The 23,872-nt window shown below is 39.3% G+C and overlaps 1 protein-coding gene across 2 annotated transcripts in view; it reads right to left on the reverse strand.

The window, feature by feature from the left end:
* EPHA6 (EPH receptor A6) overlaps window positions 1–23,872 on the reverse strand; it is an 874,394-nt gene that overhangs the window by 236,947 nt on the left and 613,575 nt on the right. The gene's annotated exons all lie outside the window — the stretch shown is intronic.

A 23,872-nucleotide genomic window follows, 5' to 3' on the forward strand; every position in this document is an offset into this window, starting at 1 on the left:
CTGTTCCACAGGAACTACTATTAAAGATATCCCCTGATCTGCTGAGAAATTATGAATAGCCCGATTGGCAATGCTAATGTAATTCTATGGAAAAGCAATCACTGCATAATGTTTCCTGTTCCTGTTCTCAATACTGATATATGGGTCAAATGTCTGCTCTATTCGGAGAATTCATCAGGCATATATAGTTGAATTGATCCCACAGGCCATATGCCTTGGCTTCACTGCCATTAGAAATCAATGCTAAGGTCAATTTGTATATGAACATATTGAAAAGACCATACTAAACTCAACTATAATAAGTCATTATACAGGGTAACTTATAAGTCACATGTTTGGAGTACAGATATAGTAAGTTCAGCAGACAAGGACTCTATTGGACAGATTAAATAATAGCAAAATACTCATCATGAATTTACTACATATATATCCAGAGCTAGGGTACTCTGAATTTCAAAGTATAAAACTTGGTCCCTGTTCTCAGAAGTTTATAATCTAGTAGGAGAATCTTATAAACGTAAATGAAACAACTTCAGAACGTAAGAACCAATCCCTGAAAGTGCTGTATTAAATAAGAATGGAGAGAGCTGGAACACTTCCCAGAAGAGGTGGAAGTTCTGCTGGACCTTGAATGATGGTTGCCATTTGGACATTCAAGAAAAGCAGCAACAATGCAGAGAGGGATTTATGAAGGGGGGGAGGGAAGTGAAGACAAAGATTCAAAGGTCAGAAAGAGGAAAAAGAACAGTGTGGACATTGGCAGTAAGGATACAAGGCTGACGAGAGGAGTTATTGTGGGAAAGGTCGGAGGCTTTCACAGTGCAACACAATATATTAAATAAAGCTTGAAATTCAAGAATTAATATATTTTGGGCCAATCACCTGCATTTACTTAGGATCCTCAGTCATCCTATATAATAAAAGGGTAATATGCAAATTGTTAGAAAGGCAGAATGATCAGTTGCTATGACACACACTGACCACCAGGGGGAAGATCCTCAATGCAGGAGCTGTCCCCTGGTGGTCAGTTCACTCCCACGGAGCAGCAAGCCTGGCTTCTGGCTGATGAGCGCAGCAGTGGTGGTGGGAGCCCCTCCTGCCTCTGCTGCAGGCTGGTGGTAAGAAGTGAGAGGTCCTGGACTGCAAGAGCCCTGGCCTGTGAGAGAGATGTCTGTCTTCCAGCTTAGGCCAGATCCCCAGACATCCCTGGAGGGGTCCTGGGCTGCGAGAGGGCACAGGCCAGGCTGAGGGACCCGCTTCAGTGCACGAATATTGTGCACCAGGCCTCTAGTTGATATATAAAGTGAAGATGATAACAAAATCTTCCATATGTCTATAATGTCCCTTCCCTATAAGGATTGGGAAAGATTAAAAGTGTCAATATATGTAACAGTGCTTAACAACTATGCAGTGCTATTCATGTGCTTTAAGTTGTATAAATCTTTGGAAGGGTGAAAGGAATGCCTGTCTTCAGTTGTTTTATTACCTGGCATGTCTGGCCAATAGTTTTATACAGTGTAAGTTGAAGTTTGACCCTCTAACAAATTAAAGTTTGACCTTCTAGCAAATTAAATTATTGTAGTACTATAGATTTTGATTATCCAAATGTTCTTTAGACCACTTCATTGCAGTCAACTAAATTTTGACTCTACATAAAATTTAACTATCTTTTGCTGTTGATGCATATATATTTGTGTACCGTGCCTCTCTCTATATACTAGAGACACGGTACACAAAATTTGTGCACTGGGGCAGGGTGTCCCTCAGCCCAGCCTGCACTTTCTCCAATATGGGACATCCCTCTCACAATCCGGAACTGCTGGCTCCCAACCACTTGCCTGCCTGCCTGCCTGATAACCCCCTAACCACTCCGCTGCCAGCCCAATCAATGCCTAACTGCTCCCCTGACAGCCTGATTGTCCCCAACTTCCCTCCCCTGCTGGCCCAGTCGCCTCCAACTTCTCTCCCCTGGCCACCTCTAACTGCCCTCTCCTGCAGACCTGGTCCCCTCCACCTGCCCTCCTCTGCAGACCTGGTGCCCCCCAACTCTCCTCCCCTGCAGGCCTGGTCCCCCCTAACTGTCTTTCCCTGCAGGCCTGGTCGCCCCCACCTGCCCTCCCCTGCCAGCCCAGTCACCCCTAACTGCTCTCCTCTGCTGGGGAGAGAAAGGAAAAGAGAGAGAGAGAGGAAGAGAGAAAGAGAGAAAGTTATCGATGTATGAGAGAAACATTAATCAGGTGCCTCTTGTACATGCCCCAACCAGGAATCAAACCTGCAACCTTTTTAGTATATAGGGCTATGCTCAACCAACTGAGCCACCTGACTAATCTTTTAACTTTAGTTGTAATGATGTTTTCAATTTTTAAAAGATTTTTCTCTTGGCCAAAACCAGTTTGGCTCAGTGGTAGAGCGTCGGCCTGTGGACTGAAAGGTCCCAGGTTCGATTCCGGTCAAGGGCATGTACCTTGGTTGTGGGCACGTCCCCAGTGGGGGATGTGCAAGAGACAGCTGATCGATGATTCTCTTTCATTGATGTTTCTAACTCTCTATCCCTCTTTCTTCCTCTCTGTAAAAAATCAATAAAATATATTTAAAAAAATAAAAAAAAATTTCTCTTGGATATAAAAGATGGCAATTGATAAAATTTTTCAACATTTTTCTATTAAGGCTCTAAATCTTGAGAGAGAGAAAATGTGCATATGTTGAAGTTAATGCCTAATACATCCCCATCTACTCAGATCCTTGACATTTCTTCTCAGATCTCTATAGCTTGTTGTAATACATATCAAGAACAAAATAAACATTTTTCTTCTCTTTTTCTTTCATATTGCCTTAATAAATCTGTTAGTACATATAAAGATTCAGCAGTATTTAAAAAACTCTTCACCTGTTAGGACTTCACAATCCAATTGATTTTCTGTTAACATTTCATAGTAATTCAAATAAAATGTTAGGTATAGTGAAATAAATAGAGAGCCCTCCATTGGTATTTTATCAAGACAGGCAGAGTGGTAATTTTCTTCAGTTTTCTGTTGTCTGAAATTCATGTATCTTATTAACACCAGACAGGTGTTTTCTTTATGTAAAGCTTCTCATGATCAAGCTGTTATCACACTTATTTCAGTGACACTAAATCTGGTTCCCCAATTAACGATCTGAGACTTCTAGTGCATTCTTGAGGCAAAGTCCAAAAAATTCAGTCACAGAATGTATTAAAACCCCTACCCACGGTAGGCCTGGAAGTATCAGACATGTCAGGCAGAGAGGAAAACATATTTTAGATTAAAGGTATACTTCCAGATGGTGGCAGAGACTGATCTATTATATGACTGTCTTGCACTAAGAGAATTAATTCCTCAATAAGGTCTGCTAACATTTATGTATACTGGTTAGTTCATTAACTCACTTGCTATAGGAATGTGGTGTTAAATACTTTTTATTTTTCAAGACCTTGTCACCATCATTTTAAATAAATATATATTTTATTGATTTTTTACAGAGGGGAAGGAAGAGAGGAATAGAGAGCTAGAAACATTGATGAGAGAGAAACATCGACCAGCTGCCTCCTGCACACCCCCTACCGGGGATGTGCCCGCAACCAATGTACATGCCCTTGACCAGATTTGAACCTGGGACCCTTCAGTCCACAGACCAACACTCTATCCACTGAGCCAAACCGGTTTCGGCCCTTGTCACCATCATTATTAACAAAGGTAAAGCACTCATATAGTGCTTATCATAAAGGTCTAAAAACTAAATATATATTTCAATCTCAACAACAAACCTCTGAGGTGGGTCCCATTATTATCCCCACTTTACAGATGAGGAAACGGAAGCACAGGATCCAAATAACTTGTCTCCAGTGGTAGAGGTATAATTTGAACCAGACAGTCTGGCTCCAGAGAACTTGCCTATCATCACACCTCTCTGCTGTCTGAGGTGTTTATCATTGTTAATATTTTCTTGTCGTGGTATGTTAAATTTCCAATTGGTAACAACGGTGTCTTTAAACCAACTATTGTATAGCATTCAAGCAGTCAATTGTATATGCACAGGGCATGGAGTGATAAAACCATAAATTAGACATTTTTCACTATAAAATAAAAATGGGAGACCTAGCTCAAATATGTTGTATGTTAGATGGTCTGGAAAAAAATCACTACAGTCTATCTAGTTGCAAGCGAGCATGGAACATTACATCTAGGATCATTGATCTTCTGCCACTGACAGCCCTCTCGCTGACTAATAACCCGGTGTATCTCCCTGGATGGCGGTAAACCTTTTTGGACAAGCAATTTTGTTGTATAATATGTAGAGTCATATTAAAATATCAGCTAGTATTGGGTTTCCCACATAGAGCCTATATAATTGAACTAAACATGTGGGAGGATGGAGGCAGTGAGGGAAGCTGCCTTGGAGAGCTATCGATCCCATGGAGGCTCCCCACAATTGTACTCCCCATGTTCTAAGGTTCTGGTTTTCCACCACCTCCAACTCCTTGAGGGTCACTGAAGCCAAGAGCCTCGCTCTTGAAGGTTTTTTAAAAACATGCCTCCCAGGTGTCTCCTTTTCTTCACCCTTGCTGCTCCCCTCCTATGGGAATGCTGTCCTCAAGTTTCCTCTCCTCCCAATTTTTTAAACTATACTATGTTCCTGGGATCTTTAGCTTGAGAATATGAGCACAACATACAGGGTGGGGCAAAAGTAGGTTTATAGTTATATCTATAATACTTTCAAATACAATTATAAATAAACAAACAAACAAATAGATAGATAGATAGATAATAAAACAACTGTAGTGAGTATGAGAAACAGAGTTTACTCTTATTTTATTAGAAGTAATCAAGTACAAAACAAGCATATTTTTTCTAAGACACTAAGTCCCTGAGCTAATAACCGTGCAGTGAATGCATGAAGAGAAAGTGTCTTATCCAAACAGAGTTCATGACCTTTGTTTGTGCAGCACAGCTCTTCCTCCGAGGCTCCGCACAGGGGCCATACAGATTTTAGTAATTAATTTATGTGTGCCATGGGATGAGAAAAAGTAGAAAATCGCTGAAGTCATGAAGGCATGGCTTTGACTATCTCTATTTTATGTTGTGCCTTACACATAAAACAGCTCTTTAATATTTGTTGCATGAATGAAATAAATGAATGTGGGGGAAAACCATCAACTCTAGCCCCAAAATTGGGAAACCTGTGAATATAGGTATAGGTTGGGGAATTTTCCAATATGCTAACTTTTAAAAATTCTCATTCTTTATGAGCATAATCTTTTTTATTTTATTTTATTCATGAGCAGTCTTGTTTGCTTTCCTTTCATTATATCCAGTTAAGAGATGCTTCAATATCTTCTGTATTCATTTCTTTTTTTAAAAAAACATAACTATGCACAATCTATTCTCTTTCCTGAGTATAAAGACAAGGAAAATATTTTTAAGTATCATGTAAACAAAAAGTTAGAAAACAAGACATATAGTAGAAAAACATATATCATGCTTTTAATTCAGTACTAGAAGGACCTATTTGTCTCTTGAGGTATTGAGGTAAATTCCATCATTATTAATGTTATCAGAAGGTTCACCCACCCCATTTTATTCACTCTCTGTCATTCAAGGATGAAATACCAGAATCCTTATGACTAATTCTGTCTGATTTCTTCCTGATGCGTAGCATACCTTCTACAAATGAAAGAGAACAAGGTTTTTAGAGAACGTACAATCTCACATCTTTTGAAATGATATTTGAATGCTTCTGATTCAGCTTCACAGAGAGCTTTAACACAATGCAGGATTTCTCGTGTTTAACAAGGCTCGGCAGCAGGAGGATTAGACTAAGAGCTGAAAGAGGATAGGTTCTTAGAGGTTAGGGCTTCTATTTCTGGATTCATTTCTATTTTGTTTTGTGGCATTAGAGGAAGTCACAGTACTTTTACCTGCTTTAGTATCATCGTGTGTGGGTTAAATACTGTACCTACCACCCATCTATTTCTTAAGAGATAAAGATTAATGGAGCCCTCGCCATCTTGAAGGGGAGAGTGGCCTCTTCTTGAAATTCATCAGCACCACTACCCAGACTGGGCTTGGACAGTGCCTGTGACCCTGCAGCCACTCCAGCCCAAATCCTGCTGCCCGGCCCGCAGACCTGCAGACCCTAGGACATCCACCTCCAAGCACGCACAGCTCCCACAGCTGTAAGTGTGACTTCCCCCTCCCCAGCTGCCGACTTCCAGACACCTCAATTGTTCTTCCCAGTAAGCAGGCTTTGTGAGGCTCCCACCCCACAGGCTGCTCTTGGGTGCTGCTGTGAGTCCCTGCTGGGCACGCTCTTATCCAAACAATTACGCATGGCCCTGAAAGTAGCAAATCTGAATTCCCCCTTCCTGGCTGCCTGCCCGTAGACACCATGGTTGCGTGGCTTCAGCTTAAGGGCCCCTCTCAGTGTGTGAGTGTGCCACCCTGCCAAAGGGTCCTCGCTGCCTCTCTGAGCTGCCACTGGGTGTATACAAATCGAACTAAGGGCGCAAGGTCCCTACAGCAAAAACTGAGTATTCACACTCCACAGCTGCTGACCTCCAGACACCACAGCCATGGTTTTCCAGAGAATAGGCCTCCTGAGCCCACCGCCTCTGTAAGTCCCTGCTCAGCGCGCTCATAGCCAAACAAGGGTGCATAGCCCAGGCAGTAGCAATTTGGAAGTCCCCCTTCCCAGCTGCCTACCCAAAGACACCGTGGTTCTGTGGTTTCAGTGTGCAGGCCCGCTGAGGCCACCACCCCAGCAGGTGACCCCTGGGTGCCTCTGTGAGGTGCCACACTAGGTGCACTTGTATCCAACCACAGGCACGAGGCTCCAGCAGCAGAAGTTTGGACTTTCCCCTCCTTGGTTGCTGACCTCAGATCACTGCAGTTGCACCACTCCAGCACAAAGCCCCTGCTTCCCCGGCAGGTGGCCCCTAGGTGCAAATCTGAGCCTCTGCAAGGCACAACCCTGGCTGCTGGCATCCAATACCCACAGTAGTATCGTTCCAGTGTGTGGGCCTCATGAGCCCACTGCCCCAGCATACAGCTCCTGGGCCCCTCAGTTTGCTGCCACTGGGTGTGTACCTCTCCAAGAAAGGGTGCATGACTCCCTTAGTATAAACTGGGACATCCCACTCCTGGCTACCTACCTGGACAGCTTGGTGAGTTACTGAGGATTTGCCTCTCTGGACAAGGTCACATTGTTTCAGCCACAGTCTCTGAGATTCCCACATCCCCAGCTGCTGGATCCTGAAGCCCATCATGAATCAGAGAGGGAAATCACCTTGGCCAGAGTCCCACTGCTTCAACCACATTATGAGACACCTGCACCCGCCCCCTCCCCCCACCACTGTCATGGGCTCCGGGACCCTCATAGTGAGTTGCAGATTGATGCTAATCCAGCAAGAGTCACACCACACTGGCCAAAGTCACCATATCTGAGCATCAGGCCCCGAGACTTCTTCCTCTCAGGCTCTGGACTCTGGGAACCTACTGTGAGCACATACCAGTGAGACCTCAGACAACCTTTTCTACCGGAGCCAGAACCATGATCACATCCAAAACAGCTTGCACAGTGAAGCTGGGGGTGAGTCACATTGCTAATCTGAGACAAGACTTCATCCATGAATAAGAAACTAACATTCACGATCCAACTATATCAAGGAACCCAAATATCTCAAGTAGGGAGCTCCTCTAGATAACCAAGCCCAGGAGATCAGAGAGACTGAACCAGTAGCACCACCCACAAAAGGACCCAGATAGCAAAGCAGTTGGATCTAGGAGACAGAAACAATTAAAACATTATAGCAAAAAACAGAGACAAAAAAACAATCCCCACAGGAAAGAAAAGGAGGAATCACCAGAAAGGGGATTAAAGGAAATGGAGGCAAATAGCATGTCAGATAAAGAATTCAGAGTAATGATTATAAGGATGCTCAAATGGCTGGATGACAAATACACACAACTCAATGAGAATTACAAGGAGCTTAATGAGAATGTCACCAACACGAAAAGGAACCAAGAGGAAATGGAGAATGAAATAGCTGCAATAAAGAGCACAATGGAAGGTTTAAACAGTAGACTAGAAGAGGCTGAGGACCACATCAGCAAATTAGAGATAAGGTAGGAAAAAAACACACAAACACAGCAACAAGTTGGGAAAAAAAACACAAAAAAAACTTAAAAAGCAGGAGAAAAGCCTAAGGGAGCCTTGGAACAACACAAAATGGAAAACGGAACAACAGCTGCATAATTGGGGTAGAAGAAGGAGAGCAAACTGAGCAAGGAATAGAAAACCTGTTTGAAGAAATAATGACAGAAAACTTCCTTGATGTCGGCAAGGAAAAAAAAGCTCACACAAGTCCAAGAAGCACAGAAAGTCCCCAACAAGATGAACACAAAAAGACCAACACCAAGACACATCATAATTAAATTGGCAAACACCAACAACAAAATTAGACTCTTAAAGGCTGCCAGAGAGAGACAGAAAGTTACCTACAAGGGATTTCCCATTAGAATATCAACACAAAAACACCAGGCCAGAAGGGAATGAGATGAAATATTCAAAGTGATGCAAAGCAAGGGACTGAATCCAAGAACACTATACCCAGCAAGGCTATCATTCAAAATTGAAGGTGGAATCAGGAGGTTCACAGACAGAAAAGGGCTAAGAGAGTTTATTACCAACAAACCAACAATGCAAAAATGCTAATGGGACAGCTGTAAAAAGAAGAAACATAAAGGCAAGAAGGAGCACAAATAATAAACAATAAAAATGTTGACAAACAAGTACTTATCAATAATAATATTAAATGTAAGTGGATTAAATGCTCCAATCCATTTACAAAAGCCATAGTGTTGCTAAATGGATAAGAAAACATGAACCATATATTTGCTATCTGAAAAAGATACATTCTTACAAGAAAGGATTCACATAGACTGATAGTGAAGGGATGGAAAAAGAAATTGAAAAGAAGCTGGGGTTGCAATACTTATATCTGACAAAACAGACCACAAAATAAAGGCCATAACAAGAGATAAGGAGGGCCACTTCATAAAAATAAAGGGATCAATTCAACAAGAAGATATAACTCTGATAAACATAGATGTACCCAATACAGGAGCACTCAAGTACATAAAACAACTTCTGGAAGGTATCAAGGGAGAGATCAACAGCAATAAAATCATAGTAGGGGATTTTAATACCCTACTGACACCACTGGATAAACTCTCTAAACAAAAAAATCAGTAAAGAAACAGCAATACTAAATGATTCACTAGATCAGATGGAATTAATTGACATCTTCAAAACATTTCACTCCAAAGCTACAAAATATACATTCTTCTCAAGTGCACATGGGACATTTTCAAAGATAGACCACATATTAGATCACAGGCAAAATCTCTTCAAATTCAAGAATATAGAAATCATAACAGGGATCATCTCAGATCACAATGGCATAAAATTAGAAATCAACTACAATAAAAACAATAAAATAAATCAAACACTTGGAGGCTAAATAGCATGCTATGAAACAATGATTGGGTAATCAAAGAAATAAATGAAGAAATAAAATGTATCCTTGAAACAAATGACAATGAAAACACAACAATCCAACAATCCCAAATTCATGGGACACAATGAAAGCAGTCCTGAGAGGGAAGTTCATAGTTCCACAGGCCTACATAAAAACAACAACAACAACAACAACAACAAAAAACCAAGTAACAAATTATCTAACCTTGCAACTTAAAGAATTAGAAAGAGAACAATAAGAAAATCCCACAGTAACCACAAGGAAAAAAATAACAAAGATCAGAGCAGAAATAAATGACAAAGAGACAAAACACACACACACACACACACACACAACAACAACAACAACAACAACAACATAAAACATAAAACAACAACAATAAGAACTGGCTCTTTGAAAGGATAAACAAGATTGATGAAATCTAGCTAGGCTCACCAAGAAGCCAAGAGAGAGGATCCAAATAAACAAAATCAGAAATGAAAAAGGCAAAGTAACAACTAACCCCACAGATATACAAAGCATTGTAAAAAAAAAAAAAAATTCTACAAACAACTCTATTCCAACAAACTGGACAACCTTGGTGAAATGGACATATTCCTAGAAAAAGAAAAACTTCCAAAACTCAATCAGGAAGAATAAAAAATTCAAGAGGAAGGTACTCTTCCAAGCTCTTTCTATTAAGTCAGCATTACCCTAATCTCAAAACCAGATAAAGACACTACAAAGAAAGAGAATTACAGGCCAATATCCCTAATGAACATAGATGCTAAAATCCTTAACAAAATTCTAGCAAACCAGATCCAGCATTATATCAGAAAGATCATAACCATGACTAAGTGGGATTTATTCCATGGACGCAAGGCTGGTACAATATCTGCAAATCAATAAGCATGATATATCACATAAACAAATTGAGAGACAAAAGTCACATAATCATACCAATTGATGCAGAAAAAGCATTTGACATAATCCAAAACCTTTTTCTGATAAAAAGACTCAGCAAAGTGGGACTAGAAGGATTAAACCTCAACATAATAAAAATCTTATATGACAAATCTACAGCCAACATCATACTCAATGGGCAAAAATTAAAACCATTTCCTCTATGAACAAGAAGAAGACAGGGATGCCCACTTTCACCACTCCTGTTTGACATAGTACTGGAAGTGTCAGCCACAGCAATCAGACAAGAAGAAGAAATAAAAGGCATCGATTTAGAAAAGAAGAATTAAAATTGTCATTATTCGCAAATGACATAATATACATAGGAACCCTAAAGACTCCATAAAAAATTACTAGACTTAATAAATAAATTTGGCAATGTAAGAGGATACAAAATTAACTCCAAGACATCTATGGCATTTTCATACACCAGTAGTGAACTCACAGAGAGAAAAACAGAAAACAAAACAAAACAAACAAAAAAAACCCACCCAAAACCATTTAATATTGCACCAAAAAAATTAAGATACCTAGGAATAAACTTAACTAAGGAGGTAAAATAATTATACTCAGAAAATGACAGGACACTGAAAAGAGCAATAGAGGAAGACATAAACAAATGGAAGAACACACCGTGTTCAAGGATTAGTAGAATCAATATAAAAAATGTCCATACTACTCAAAACAATCTATAGATTCAATGCCTCCCCATTAAAATACCAACAGCATATTTCACAGACCTAGAACAAACTCTCCAAAAATTTATCTGGAATAAAAAAGATACTGAATAGCTGCACCAATCCTGAGAAAGAAGAACAAAGTAGGAGGGATCTCAATATCAGATATCAAGGTGTATTACAAAGCCACTGTTCTCAAAATTGCCTGATACTGGCACAAGAACCAACATATAGACCAATGGAATAAAATCGAGAACCCAGATATCAACCCAAACCACTATGCTCAATTGATATTTGACAATGGAGACAAGAGCACACATGGAGACAAGACAGTCTCTTCAATAAGTGGTGTTGGGAAAAGTGGACAGATACATGCCAAAGAATGAAACCAGACCACCAACTTACACCATACACAAAAAATAAACTCAAAATGGATAAAGGACTTAAACATAAGATGGGAAACCATAAAAATCTTAGAGGAATCCACAGGCAGAGAAATCTCAGACATATAAGGAAGCAATATCTTCACTGATACCGCTCCTAATGCAATAGAATCTAAAGAGAAAATAAACAAATAGGACTACATCAAGATAAACTTTTTCACAGCAAAAGAAACCATCAACAAAACAACAAGAATTCCCACTGCATGGGAGAACATATTTGTCAATGTTATCTACAATAAGGGTTTAATCTCCAACATTTACAGGGAACTCATACAACTTAACAAAAGGAAGATAAACAACCCAATAAAAAAAAAAATGGGCTATGGACCTAAATAGATACTTTTTGAAAGAGGATATACTAGTAAGGAAGGCCAAGAGACATATGAAAACATGCTCAAGGTCATTAATCATCCAAGAGATGCAAATCAAAAGGACAATGAGATGCCATCTCACACCTGTCAAAATGGCTATCATCAACAAATCAACAAATGACAAGTGCTGGTGAGTATGCAGAGAAAAAGGAACCCTCATGCACTGCTGGTAGAAATGCAGACTGGTGCAACCACTGTGGAGAAAATATGGATTTTCTCAAAAAAACTAAAAATGGAATTCCTATTTGACCAAGTGATCTCACTTCTAGGAATATTTCCCAAGAAAACAGAAACACCACTCAGAAAGGATATATGCACCCCTATGTTCATAGCAGCACTATTTACAATAGCTAAGATTTGAAAGCAACCTAAGTGCCCATCAGCAGATGAGTGGATTAAAAACTTTGGTACATCTACACAATGGAATACTATGCTGCTGTAAAAAAAGGAAGGATCTCCTACCATTTGCAACAGTATGGATGGAGCTGGAGAGCATTATGACTGACTCATAAGCGAAATAAGTCACTCAGAGAAAGATAAGCATCACATGATCTCCCTATTTTGTGAAATATAACGAACAACATAAACTGATGAACAAAAACAGATCCAGAGACAGAGAAGCATTGATCAGATATTCAAACCTCAGAGGGAAGGTAGGGAAGAGTAGGGGTAAGGGAGAGAAATCAGCCAGAGGACTTGTATGCATGCATATAAGCATAACCAATGGACATAGTCACCAGAGGGTGAGGGCATGAGTGGGTAGTGGGGGGCAATGGGGGAATAAAGACACATAGGTAATCTATACTAATAAAATGGTAATATGCTAATTAGACCGGGAGACCTTCCAGACAAAGCTGTGGTGGTGGGGCTGAGGCAGAGGGAATTAGGGGCGATCAGGCTGGCAGGGTGGGGAGAGTTGGGGGCAAGCAAGACAGTGGTTGGGGCAGTAGAGGGTGAGCAGGCCAGCAGGGGCAGTAATTAGGGGAGAGCAGGCTGGTGGGGGGCATTTAGGGGTGATTAGGCCGGCAGGCAGAGTGGTTAGGGGTGACCAGGAAGGTAGGCAGGTGAGCAGTTAGGAGCCAGCAGTCCTAGGATCGGGCCTAAACCGGCAGTCAGACATCTCCTGCGGGGTCCCAGATTGTAGATGGTGCAGGCCAGACTGAGGGACACCTCCACCCCAGCTCTGTGCATGAATTTCATGCACTGGGCCACTAGTACCTTAATAAGTAAATAAAAAGATAAAGATTAATGTATATATATATTTGCAAAGCTTTTTGAGTCTTTGAAAAGTTTCATGTAACCTCATAACCACTGAGTCATTAAAAAATATATTGATACCACAGATCATGTGTTAAATATGTAATTTACCCTTCATTTTTATGTTCTTAAAGTCTAGGCTAGGAAGGAGGATTTCTTTAAGACCTGAGAATGAGTTTTTAACATCTTTATCCAAAGACTAGAGACCCAATGCATGAAAATCATGCAAGAGTAGGCCTTGCTTCCCCTGGCTGCCAGCACTGGATTCCCTACTCTGGCCGCTGGCAGGCACCCAAGACCCAGGCTTCCCTCGCAACCCAGGCTTCATTTGGAAGGCCCTCTGGTCTAATTAGCATATTGTGCTTTTATTATTACAGATTATTATAGATGGGTAAAGGTTTCTTCAGTGAGTGAGCCAATTAACATATTGTTCCTTCACTATCTTCCCACCCCCCCTCTCCCGCCATGCCATATTCCAAATAATAATAATAATTAAAAAAAACCTTTTTTTTGGGGGGGGGGGGGGCAAGTTTTCACTCTCTTTAGTTAAAACATGTTTTCTAATACAACATTGTCCTCAAGGAAGTTAAAATATCATCTACATCTTATTTCATGAAGTCCATCATATTACTTACTTATTGAATACTCTTATTTATGGTATTTTGACTTTTCAAATTCACTGGTACTTGTACCTCTAGGACACTTTTAAACCCAGTGTCTCAGCCCCTGCCAGATGGACTCTCAGACCACCTGCTTTCTGGCCTCAGGGCGTAGTGAAAGAGCTCCTCTTTAGACTAAAAATATTTACATTTCAAAATTCTGCTTGATGCTCTGTCAACATTGATTCTCTGCCACCAGAGGATCCACATTAGAGATAAAATCTAATTAAAAAAATCTTTCTGACCCAAAAACTTAATGTCTGCATCTCAGTTTCCTTGCGTATAAAACGTAATCCTCGGTTTTGCAGCTACAGGAAGAAAAGTCCCTAGCCCTGTTTCTGATAGCTCCTATTACTGTCACTCGAATGTCCACTTGCTCTCTGGCCAACACCCCGCACCACCCCAGTCACACCCTGCAAAATACTCATAGGACCACTTCAACCATCTGCCAGTCTCTCCTCCCCAAGTAGGCCATCGAGCATTCAGTACTGGGTAGTAGTGTAACTAGATATGTATGGTTCTTTGCTTAGCTATGTCCCCTTTCATATATACATACTATCTCAGGGTTATGTCTTTTACTACCACCAACTACTTCACTGTCTTGAAACTGTTAAGTTCCAAATCTACATTTGTAGTTCAGACTTCTCTCTTGAACTCCAGACTTATCATCATCTTCTGTGTTCGTCAGCTTGGGCTGCTGTGAAAAATACCATTGACTGGGTGGCTTAAACAACGGGATTTTAATTTCTCACAGTTCTGAAGGTGCCAGCTGATTCAGTTCCTGGTTAGAGCCCTCTTCTTGGCTTACAGACAGCACCTTCTCACTGTGTCCTCACCTAGCCTTTTCTTGTTGAGGCCAGGAGGTGGAGTGGGGGCAGGGGGAGGAGAGGAGGAAGAGAGAGAGGTCCCTCTTCCCCTACATATAAAGCTACCCATCCTGTCAGGTTAGGACCCCACCCTTACGATTTCATTTAATCTTAATTGAAACCTGGAGGCCTTATTTCCAAATGCAGCTACTCTGGGGGTTAAGGCTGTAACCTGTGAACTTGATGGGGAGGGGCACAATTCAGTCCATCTCATCTCTTCAAACTGACTTCTCCATCTCTACTCCTTAATTTATTTAGCAGCCTTGATTGGTTGAATATTGATTCTCCAAAGATGACCACATTCTAGTGCACAAAATAGGCTAAAAATGTTAATCTTATACAGGCATATATAGGCGATATTGCAGGTTCAATTCCTAACTACTGTAATAAAGCAAGTGTCACAATAAAGCAGGCTGTCCTCTTTCTCCTGGTGGAGGGCTTTGCCTTCAGTTTGCAAGAAGCACAGCGCTGTGGAGTGCAATGAAGTGAAGAGCAATAAAACGCGGCGTGCCTGAAGGGAAGGGACGCTACTGAGTGATGATCTTGACGTGTGAGTGTCCTGGTGGGCCCCACGAAATCACAAGGATTCTTACAAAAGAAAGGCAGGAGGACAAAGAAGGCTATGGGACGATGGAAACACTGGTAGGGGAGAGAGATTTGAAGAAGCCAGGCTGCTGGCTTTGAATATGGAGAGGGCGACATGAGTCAAGGAACGCAGGCAGCCGTTAGACGCTGGAAAAGTCAAGGAAAGAGCATCTTTTCTGAAGTGCCCGCGATGCATCAGTCCTGTCAGCACCGTGACCTGAACCCACTGAGACTGAGTTTGGATTCCTGACTTCCAGAGCTGTAACACAGTGAATTTGTTGTCTGTGTGTTTTTAAGCCACTGGTTTGTGATAGTATACAAAGACTCTTTAACACGGGGCTTGGGACAGAGTGAGTTTTCAAATGCTGGTTTCCATTTTAGGCTGGGTAATACTCTCCCCTTAAACATCATTTCTTATTAGTCTCCAAGGTGACCCTTTTACATTGTTCTATGAGGAGCACTTTCCTTATTAGTTGAGAGTTTCTGATCCTTTATTTCTCCCACTACATTGTGGAAAATTTGAGCACAGGGATTTCATCTTAGTTTTAATCCCCAGTGTCTGTCATGGTGAACACCATGGGTAACTAACACTTACTGAGCGGGTGATTGTGCAGAATTCCTCATGACAGACAGCTTTCATCAGCATCTAACTCTCTGTGAAAATATCCGGTAAACATTTTCAAAGTGTTATTTGAGGGGGCAGCCATGGAAGAATAGCATTTACCCAGTCTGTGTGAATTCCTGCAGCAGCACAAATAAAACACTTTGGAATTCGGTCAGGCAATACAAATGATCAGTATTCAAAGTGGAGGGCTTGAGTTTAGACAAGCATGACTAAGAGAAGTTTAGTGGGCTGTCAGCTGTAGTGGTCAAAATGTTCTTAAAAATGAAAAAAAAGCATCTTTCCAAAAATACATAGAGAATTACTTGGATGAAAAAAAGAAAATGAGGGTCCTGAATTACTATTAAAATGATATTATATGAGTCTTTAATAGCAATAAAGACTTTGCATAACTTTAATATGCTAAAGGTTTATAAATAAAATTATAATATTAGATCATTTTATCTTAAAGAAAATATACACAGAAAATCACTAATACCACTTTAAATTAAATCATAATTCAGAACTGTAGACATTTTAATTTCATTTTATATATTATCAAGGGATAATAACAGGCAGATGTTCTAATAAAATAAACATTAGAAAGTTTGCTTTCATATTAAAATGCTATTTTCATTCATGTAAACATTATTTTAGGTAAAATTTTATTCAGTTAATTTTGTCTTTCAGAAGACATTCATCATATTTTATCTTTTAAAAATTATGCTTCATTATTTTATTAATCAAAAAGATGTTTTTTCACTGAGTCCTAGATTGCAATATAAACCATTATTACATGTACTCTTATGAAGAAAATATTGCTTCCAATGAAACTGTGAATGCTATCAAGTATAAAAAAGTAACCTAAATTCAGGGATATTAAAATAAGAAAATTTATTAGAGTAAAACTTGAAAGTAGAAAATAAATCACCAATAGGCTGAATAACTGAAATACAATCTCATTTGGTATATATCTCTCTAATCTATTTCCTAAGCATAAAGTTTATATTTTTACTATTGAAGTTGTAATAATACTCTATAGTAGGGGTGTCGAACTCAATCAGAGAAGGGGCCAAAATCTAAAATCCAGCCTAAATCACGGGCTGAATGGTTTACTGAACAGTCATAACTGTCATTGTGATGGAAACGCAGCGGAGTGCAGTGATGACAGCGCGGTGCGGGCCACATTGCAAGGCCTGGCGGGACGGATTTGGCCAGCGGGCCTTGTGTTTGACACATGTGCTCTATAGTATTTTTTTCTGTATGTACTTAAGATCTTTTATATTCACTTGCTATTAAAGTATATGCAGTTTCCATGTTATGCCATATAACATACTTATTTTAATAAATCTCTTTTCACTCATTTGTTTATTTCAGTGTTTTTAATTGATTTTTTAGAGAGAAAGAAAGGGAGAGGGAAAGAGAAAAACATCCATCGGCTGCCTCCTGCATGCTCTCTACGGGGAATCAAGCCCATAATCTGGGCAGGTGCCTTGACCCGGAATTGAACTTGTGACCTCACAGAGCTTGGGACTATGCTCAACCACTGAGCCACAAAGCCAGTGCTAACAAATCTCCTTTTATTTTTATTTTAAAAAATGTATTTTTGTTGATTTTGGAGAGGAGAGCAAGATAGAAACATTGATGATGAGAGAGAATCATTGATTGGTTGCCCCCTGCATGCACCCTTCTGGAGATTGAACCAGCAACCCAGGCATGTGGCCTGCTGGGGAATTGAGCCCTGACCTTCTGGTTCATAAGTTGCCTTTCAACCCCTGAGCCACACAAACTGGGCAACAAATCTTCTTTTAAAGAGCTTCAAAATCAATCCCATTTTTTTTCTATTATTTTTTTAAAAAAAGCTTTTGCCACCAAATGTCATCTGATTATTGCTATAAGCATTATAGAGCAACATTTTTGAAATTTAAAATTTATTATGATTTCACTCATTGTACTAGCTGAACAATAAGCACTTACAATATCTCACTGAAACAAAGATTTTTGTTTGATGATACATAGAACCTAAAAAAGTGCCCAATGCATATTTATTTAATCCAAAATATAAGTCAAACAAGCATTTTTTTTTCCAGCTCATACTTTCCTCTGGAGAGTAAAATTTTAATATTCCTTGAAAGTGTATAAAATTGGATTTATCTGTTTTTTGGATTTATGTGTTTGATGAAACTTGCCAGAAGACCCCTCAAAATTTGGATCTGAAAATTTTCTTCTGGGAAAAAGTTGTTAAATTCTGATATAATTTATGTAATGGATATAGGACAACTTAGGTTCTTAGTCTACCTGAGTTTTTATAATACACAATTTCTAGAAACTTCTCTCTTTCCCCCCCCCAGTTTTTACATTTATTGTGATAAAGTTGTTTATAATATTTTCCTATTAATATTTAAATATTTGTTTTATAAGTAGTCATATCTGTTCTTTGCTTATCTGCATTATTGCTTACTCAACCTTATACATTTTTTCATAATGTATTTTGTCAAAATTTTATAATTTAATTAATATTTTAAGAAAGATAATCTACTAAATGGGAGAAGATATTCATGAGTGATATATCTGATAAGGGATAAATATATAAAATATATAAAGAACTCACACAATTTAACGCCCAAAACCCCCAAATAATCCAATTTAAAAATGGGCAAAGGATCTGAATGGACATTTCTCCCTAGAAGACACACTGATAGGCAACAGATATATGAAAAGATGATCAACATAACTAATAATTAGAAGGTGGAAGAGGTTAACCATATATTTTATATGCATATATGCATTACTTATGCACACAGTCAATATGGTGGTGAAGGCCAGGGGTGGGGCAGGACCCAGGTAGAGGGGGCAATGGAGGGGGGAAAAGGGGACATCTGTAATACTCTTAACAATAAAGATTGAATCAAATCAATACATAAATTTCAGACCATATTATTTTTAGCATCTCAAAGTGTCCATCGATGAAATATTATTCATCCATAAAAAAATGATGAAATCTTACCATTTGGGTCAATGAGGATGGACCTGAAGGCTTTATGCTAAGTGAAATAAGTCAGATGGAGAAAGACAAATACTGTATGACCACACTTATATGTGGAATAAAAAAAAAACCCACAGAAACTTTACTGAATTCATAGAAAAATAGATCAGATTTGTGGTTATCAGAGGAGAATGGGGGGGTGGGGAGGGAGAGGAAATTGGAGAAAATTGGGCAAGAAATGCAAATTTCCAGTTATAATATAAAAAGGTAACAGGGATGTGATATCTAACAGGATGACTATAGTTAACACTGCTATACATTATATAAGAAAGTTGTTAAGACTTTAGATCCTAAGAGTTTTTATAACAAAGAGAAATTATTTTTCCTTTTCTTTATATTGTATACTAGAGACCCAGTGCACAAAATTTGTGTATGGGGGTTTAGGATTGGGCCTAAACAGGCAGTCGAACATCCCTCTCACAATCCAGGACTGCTATCTCCCAACCACTCACCAGCCTGTTTGCCTGATTGCCCTTAACTGCTTCTGCCTGCCAGTCTGATCACCCCTTAACTACTCTCTTGCCAGCCTGATCGACACCAAACTGCTTCCCTGCTGGCTAGATTGCCACTAACTGGCCTCCCCTGCCAGCCTGGTCACACCTAACTGACCTCACCTGCTGACCTGGTCACCCTGAACTGTCCTTCCCTACAGGCTGGGTACCCCCAATTGCCCTCCCTGCCAGCCTGGTCCCCCAGAACTGCGCTCCCCTGCATGGCTGGTCCCCCCAACTGCCCTCCCCTGCACTTCTGGTCCCCTCAACTGTTCTCCCCTGCACGCCTGATCCCCCACAACTACCATCCCCTGCAGGCATGGTCCCCCCAACTGCCTTTCCCAGCAGGCCTGATCCCCTCCAGCTGCCCTCCCCTGCTTGCCTGGTCCTTGCCAACTGCCCTCCCCTTCATGCTTGGTCCCTCCCAACTGCCCTCCCCTGCTGGCCTGGTCCCCCCTAACTGCCCTCCCTGCAGGCCTGGTCCCCTCCAACTGCCTTCTCCTGAAGGCCTAGTCCCTCCCAACTGCCCTCCCCTGCTGGCCATCCTGTGGCAGCCATCTTGTGTCCACATGGAGGCAGCCATCTTTGACCACATGGGGGCGACAATCTTGTGTGTTGGAGTGATGGCTAATTTGCATATTACTCTTTTATTAGATAGGAGGGTGGCATGAAGGATTTAATGAACCTATTGTGGTAATCATTTCACAATGCAAATAAATCAAACCATCATGCTGTAAACCTTAAACTTATACAATGATGTATGTTACTTCTTTCTCAATAAAACTGGAAAAAAATTAGTCATGAATAGCTGCAGTAGCCAGATAAGAATAGATGACACTTTTATCATGTCTAAAAGAAAATAATTGTACTACCTGAGCTTTGCAAGAGTAAATGCTTAAAACCACATAGACAACATGTAGTCTTATTTGTTAGATTAACAGCTCAAGAAATGGTTGACAGATTCAGTAGTATCACAAGTACAAGTACTTTCTAATTTTAGCCACATTGTAGTTTGAAATCAAAAGAGTTACAGAAAAAGAGTATAGAATTAAAAAACCTCCCTAGACCAATGTAAAATAGAAATAAAGAGAAATGCATTTGTAATAATGTGAATATATATCATATAACTCTTTGTAATTGAGATTAATAACCAGGATTGTCAAGAACTTTTAAAAAGCATTTTGTGCAGGCATATAAAACACAGGCAGAGCAAGGAGAGATATGCTAATACTTTTTGTTGTCTTTTTTTTTTTTTTTTTTTTTTTTTTTTTTAATAATTGAAGGTCAGATGATTGCTTTGGGCTTCACTGCACAAAAAGTTATGAATCAAGGAAAATATGACAGTGTTCATGTTCATGTTAGTGGAATAAGTGAAAGCTATGTATCAGTTGTCATGGATGCTATGTTTCTTTTTGATTAGAAAAGAACAACAGTAAATAAAAAGTACAATTAAAGAGTAAAATATATTGCATTTACTCCACAAACACAGAGAAATTTTTATTTGAGAAATTACAAAAGTGGTATTTCCACACACTGATATCTTGAGACAAAAACAGATGAGACTACTTCTTGAACCAGCCCTTGCTTTTGCTTTATTTACTTTAAATTAAGCATAGTATGTTCTTTAACTAAAATATTTTTAGTAATGTGGATTACTAATTGACTTTTAATGTTAAGTAAGTATTTAAAGTTTATCTAGGAAGATATTTAGGAAACAGTTCTTATAGTTTTATTTCATGCTGTGAAAAATGACATGGAAAGGGGTTGGAGTTAAAAATAAGAGAGTCAGAAATCAATATATAGTGGGTGTCCCCAAAAATGTATACATACACTTTGAATAATTATAAAGACTTTATTAAAATATATTTCATTTTCAAAATTGAGCTATCAGCTATTAAAGTGTGTATACATTTTTTTTGGTGGCACCCTATATTTAGGAAGATATTAGAAGAGCATATGCATTTTTTAGTATCTCCCAGACTCATCTCATTTTGTAGACTTTTTGTTAAAGACGGTAGCATAAACAGGTGCTTACCTTCTTTCCCTCTCTGAGGCTCCCCTAATTAATAAAAAGAAAAACATTAAGTGTAACTCCTTAAAAACAAAGGACAAGAGATGAGACTTCATTCTTTGAGAGTTCAGCACATTTTAAAGAGAGAAGGTGGCGGGGAGTATTAATGGATGTAACTGGGCATAAAAAGGGAGAAAAGAGGTTGTATTTATTGAAAGGAGAGAAATTCACAAGGTGAACCATCAATGAACTCCTGCCTTAGATGTAAATGTAATTATGAAGGGCAGAAGTGAGATGGGCCCCCAAAAGAGCAAGGGTAGAGTTTGAAAGTTTTAGAAGGAAGAGTTGACTACTAATTCCTATAAAATATCAGAAGATTCTTATCTAGGTCATAACCAGTTTGGCTTAGTGGATAGATTGTAGGCCCACAGACTGAAGGGTCCCAGGTTCGATTCCAGTCAAGAGCATGTACCTTGGTTGCGGGCACATCCCTGGTAGGGAGTGTTGCAGGAGGCAGCTGATCAATGTTTCCCTCTCATCAATGTCTCTAACTCTCTGTCCCTCTCTCTTCCTTTCTGTAAAAAAATCAATTATATATATATATATATATATATATATATATATATATACACACACACACACACACACACACACACACACATATATATATATATATATATATATATATATATATATTTTTTTTTTTTTTTTTAAAAAGAAGATTCTTGTCTAGAAAGAAAATTAATGTTCCCAGGGAAAATACAACTCCCATATTAACATTTGAACAACTCCAATAAAGCACCCTTACCACACAAAGGGATGCTGACTATAGCCATGCCTGCGTTCTCACACAGAACCTCCAATCAGTGCCTCACCTGTGAATATGGATGAAAAGGCAAGGATCATTAAGCAGGCGAGAAGAGTGCCCAATAGGAAGGAGGGGCAAAAGTAATGAAACAGGAAGAAGAAGATTAAACTAAATAGCAATTCTGTGTGACAGGATAGTTCATCTACCAAGAAGGAAAGAAATAAAAAGAGAATTAGAGAAATAAATAATAAATAAATTAGAGGGCTATATAAAAATTAAAATGATAGCAGAAAAAATACTCAATAAAAGTCTTAGACCATCTGCAGATATAGTTGAGAAAGTCTGCTATAAAATAAAATAAACCTGCAATTACAAAGAACAAACCCAAACAACAAATATATGAGTTTAATGCTGAAGATGGTAAAAACTCAATCCAGGGGGGTTCCATGAATGACTAATGGGAATTCCAGAGGGAAAAGAAAAAACTCAGGTGAGAAAAATTGCACAGAAATAATACCAAGGATTTTCAAAGCGTACACATCTCCAGATTGAAAGAGCCTCTATGTGAGTAGCACCTTAACATGCAATTCTTAGTAGAATCCTCCAGGCATTTCACTGGTTAGCAACAGTGCTGTCTGTCAAAAGACAGTAGAGCAATTCCTTTAAAATTAGAGAACGAGTATTTTTAACTTACAATTCTACACCCTGACTCTTTATTTTATTTATTAAAAAGATATTCTCAGATATAAAAGTATCCAGAAAACTACTCTTCAAACTTTTCACTGTTTATTAGAAAGCCAATGAAGAATTTGTTTCAGCAAAATGAAGATGGTAAATCGAGAGAGAGGAAGGTCATGGGATATAGAAAATAATGGCCTCAAATTGGGTAAGTGACCAGGGGAGAAGATGGGGCCCACACATCAGTCCACATGGAAGCAGGAGAGCAGAACATAGAATGCAGCTGCCTATGTGGCAGTCTAGATATACCAAAGCAGGCTTGGTGAGTTTCTCTGCCAAGGGCCAGATAATAAATGGGATATAGGAAATAACGGCCTCAAATTAGTTTTGCAGAAAATCCTGACTGTGTTGCAACACTTTATTCAACAGTTTTAGCACAAGAGCAACTATAGACTCTACGTAGACAAATGGGTATGGCCGTGTCCAAATAAAACAGGTAATGTGGTGCGTGGGCCACAGTTTGCCAAACCCCGCTCTAGAAAAGCTCAGCCATGGCTTTCCAGCGGCCTTACCTACAGCATGTCAGAAGAGCAAACCTACTATACAGAAGGCCGCGTCAGTAAAAGTACCTACACAATTAAGCAGTCAGGCCAAGAAAGACAAATAAAACCTTTCTCTTTTCCAAGAAATCTTACCAGAAAGAGTAAAGATGTGTTATAAATAATAGTATAGCACTTTGAAAAGAAGCTGTTTTTAGACTTCTAATTTGATTGTACATATAAAAATGGCTATGTTTGTTGGAACAATATGTAGAAACCTGAGTATAATGGTTAAGGACATAAAGGTAACATCAGTTTCAAAGACAACAGCTATGCTGAGAG

Source organism: Pipistrellus kuhlii, unplaced genomic scaffold, assembly GCF_014108245.1.
Source record: "Pipistrellus kuhlii isolate mPipKuh1 unplaced genomic scaffold, mPipKuh1.p scaffold_m20_p_2, whole genome shotgun sequence".
Classification (NCBI taxonomy): domain Eukaryota; kingdom Metazoa; phylum Chordata; class Mammalia; order Chiroptera; family Vespertilionidae; genus Pipistrellus; species Pipistrellus kuhlii.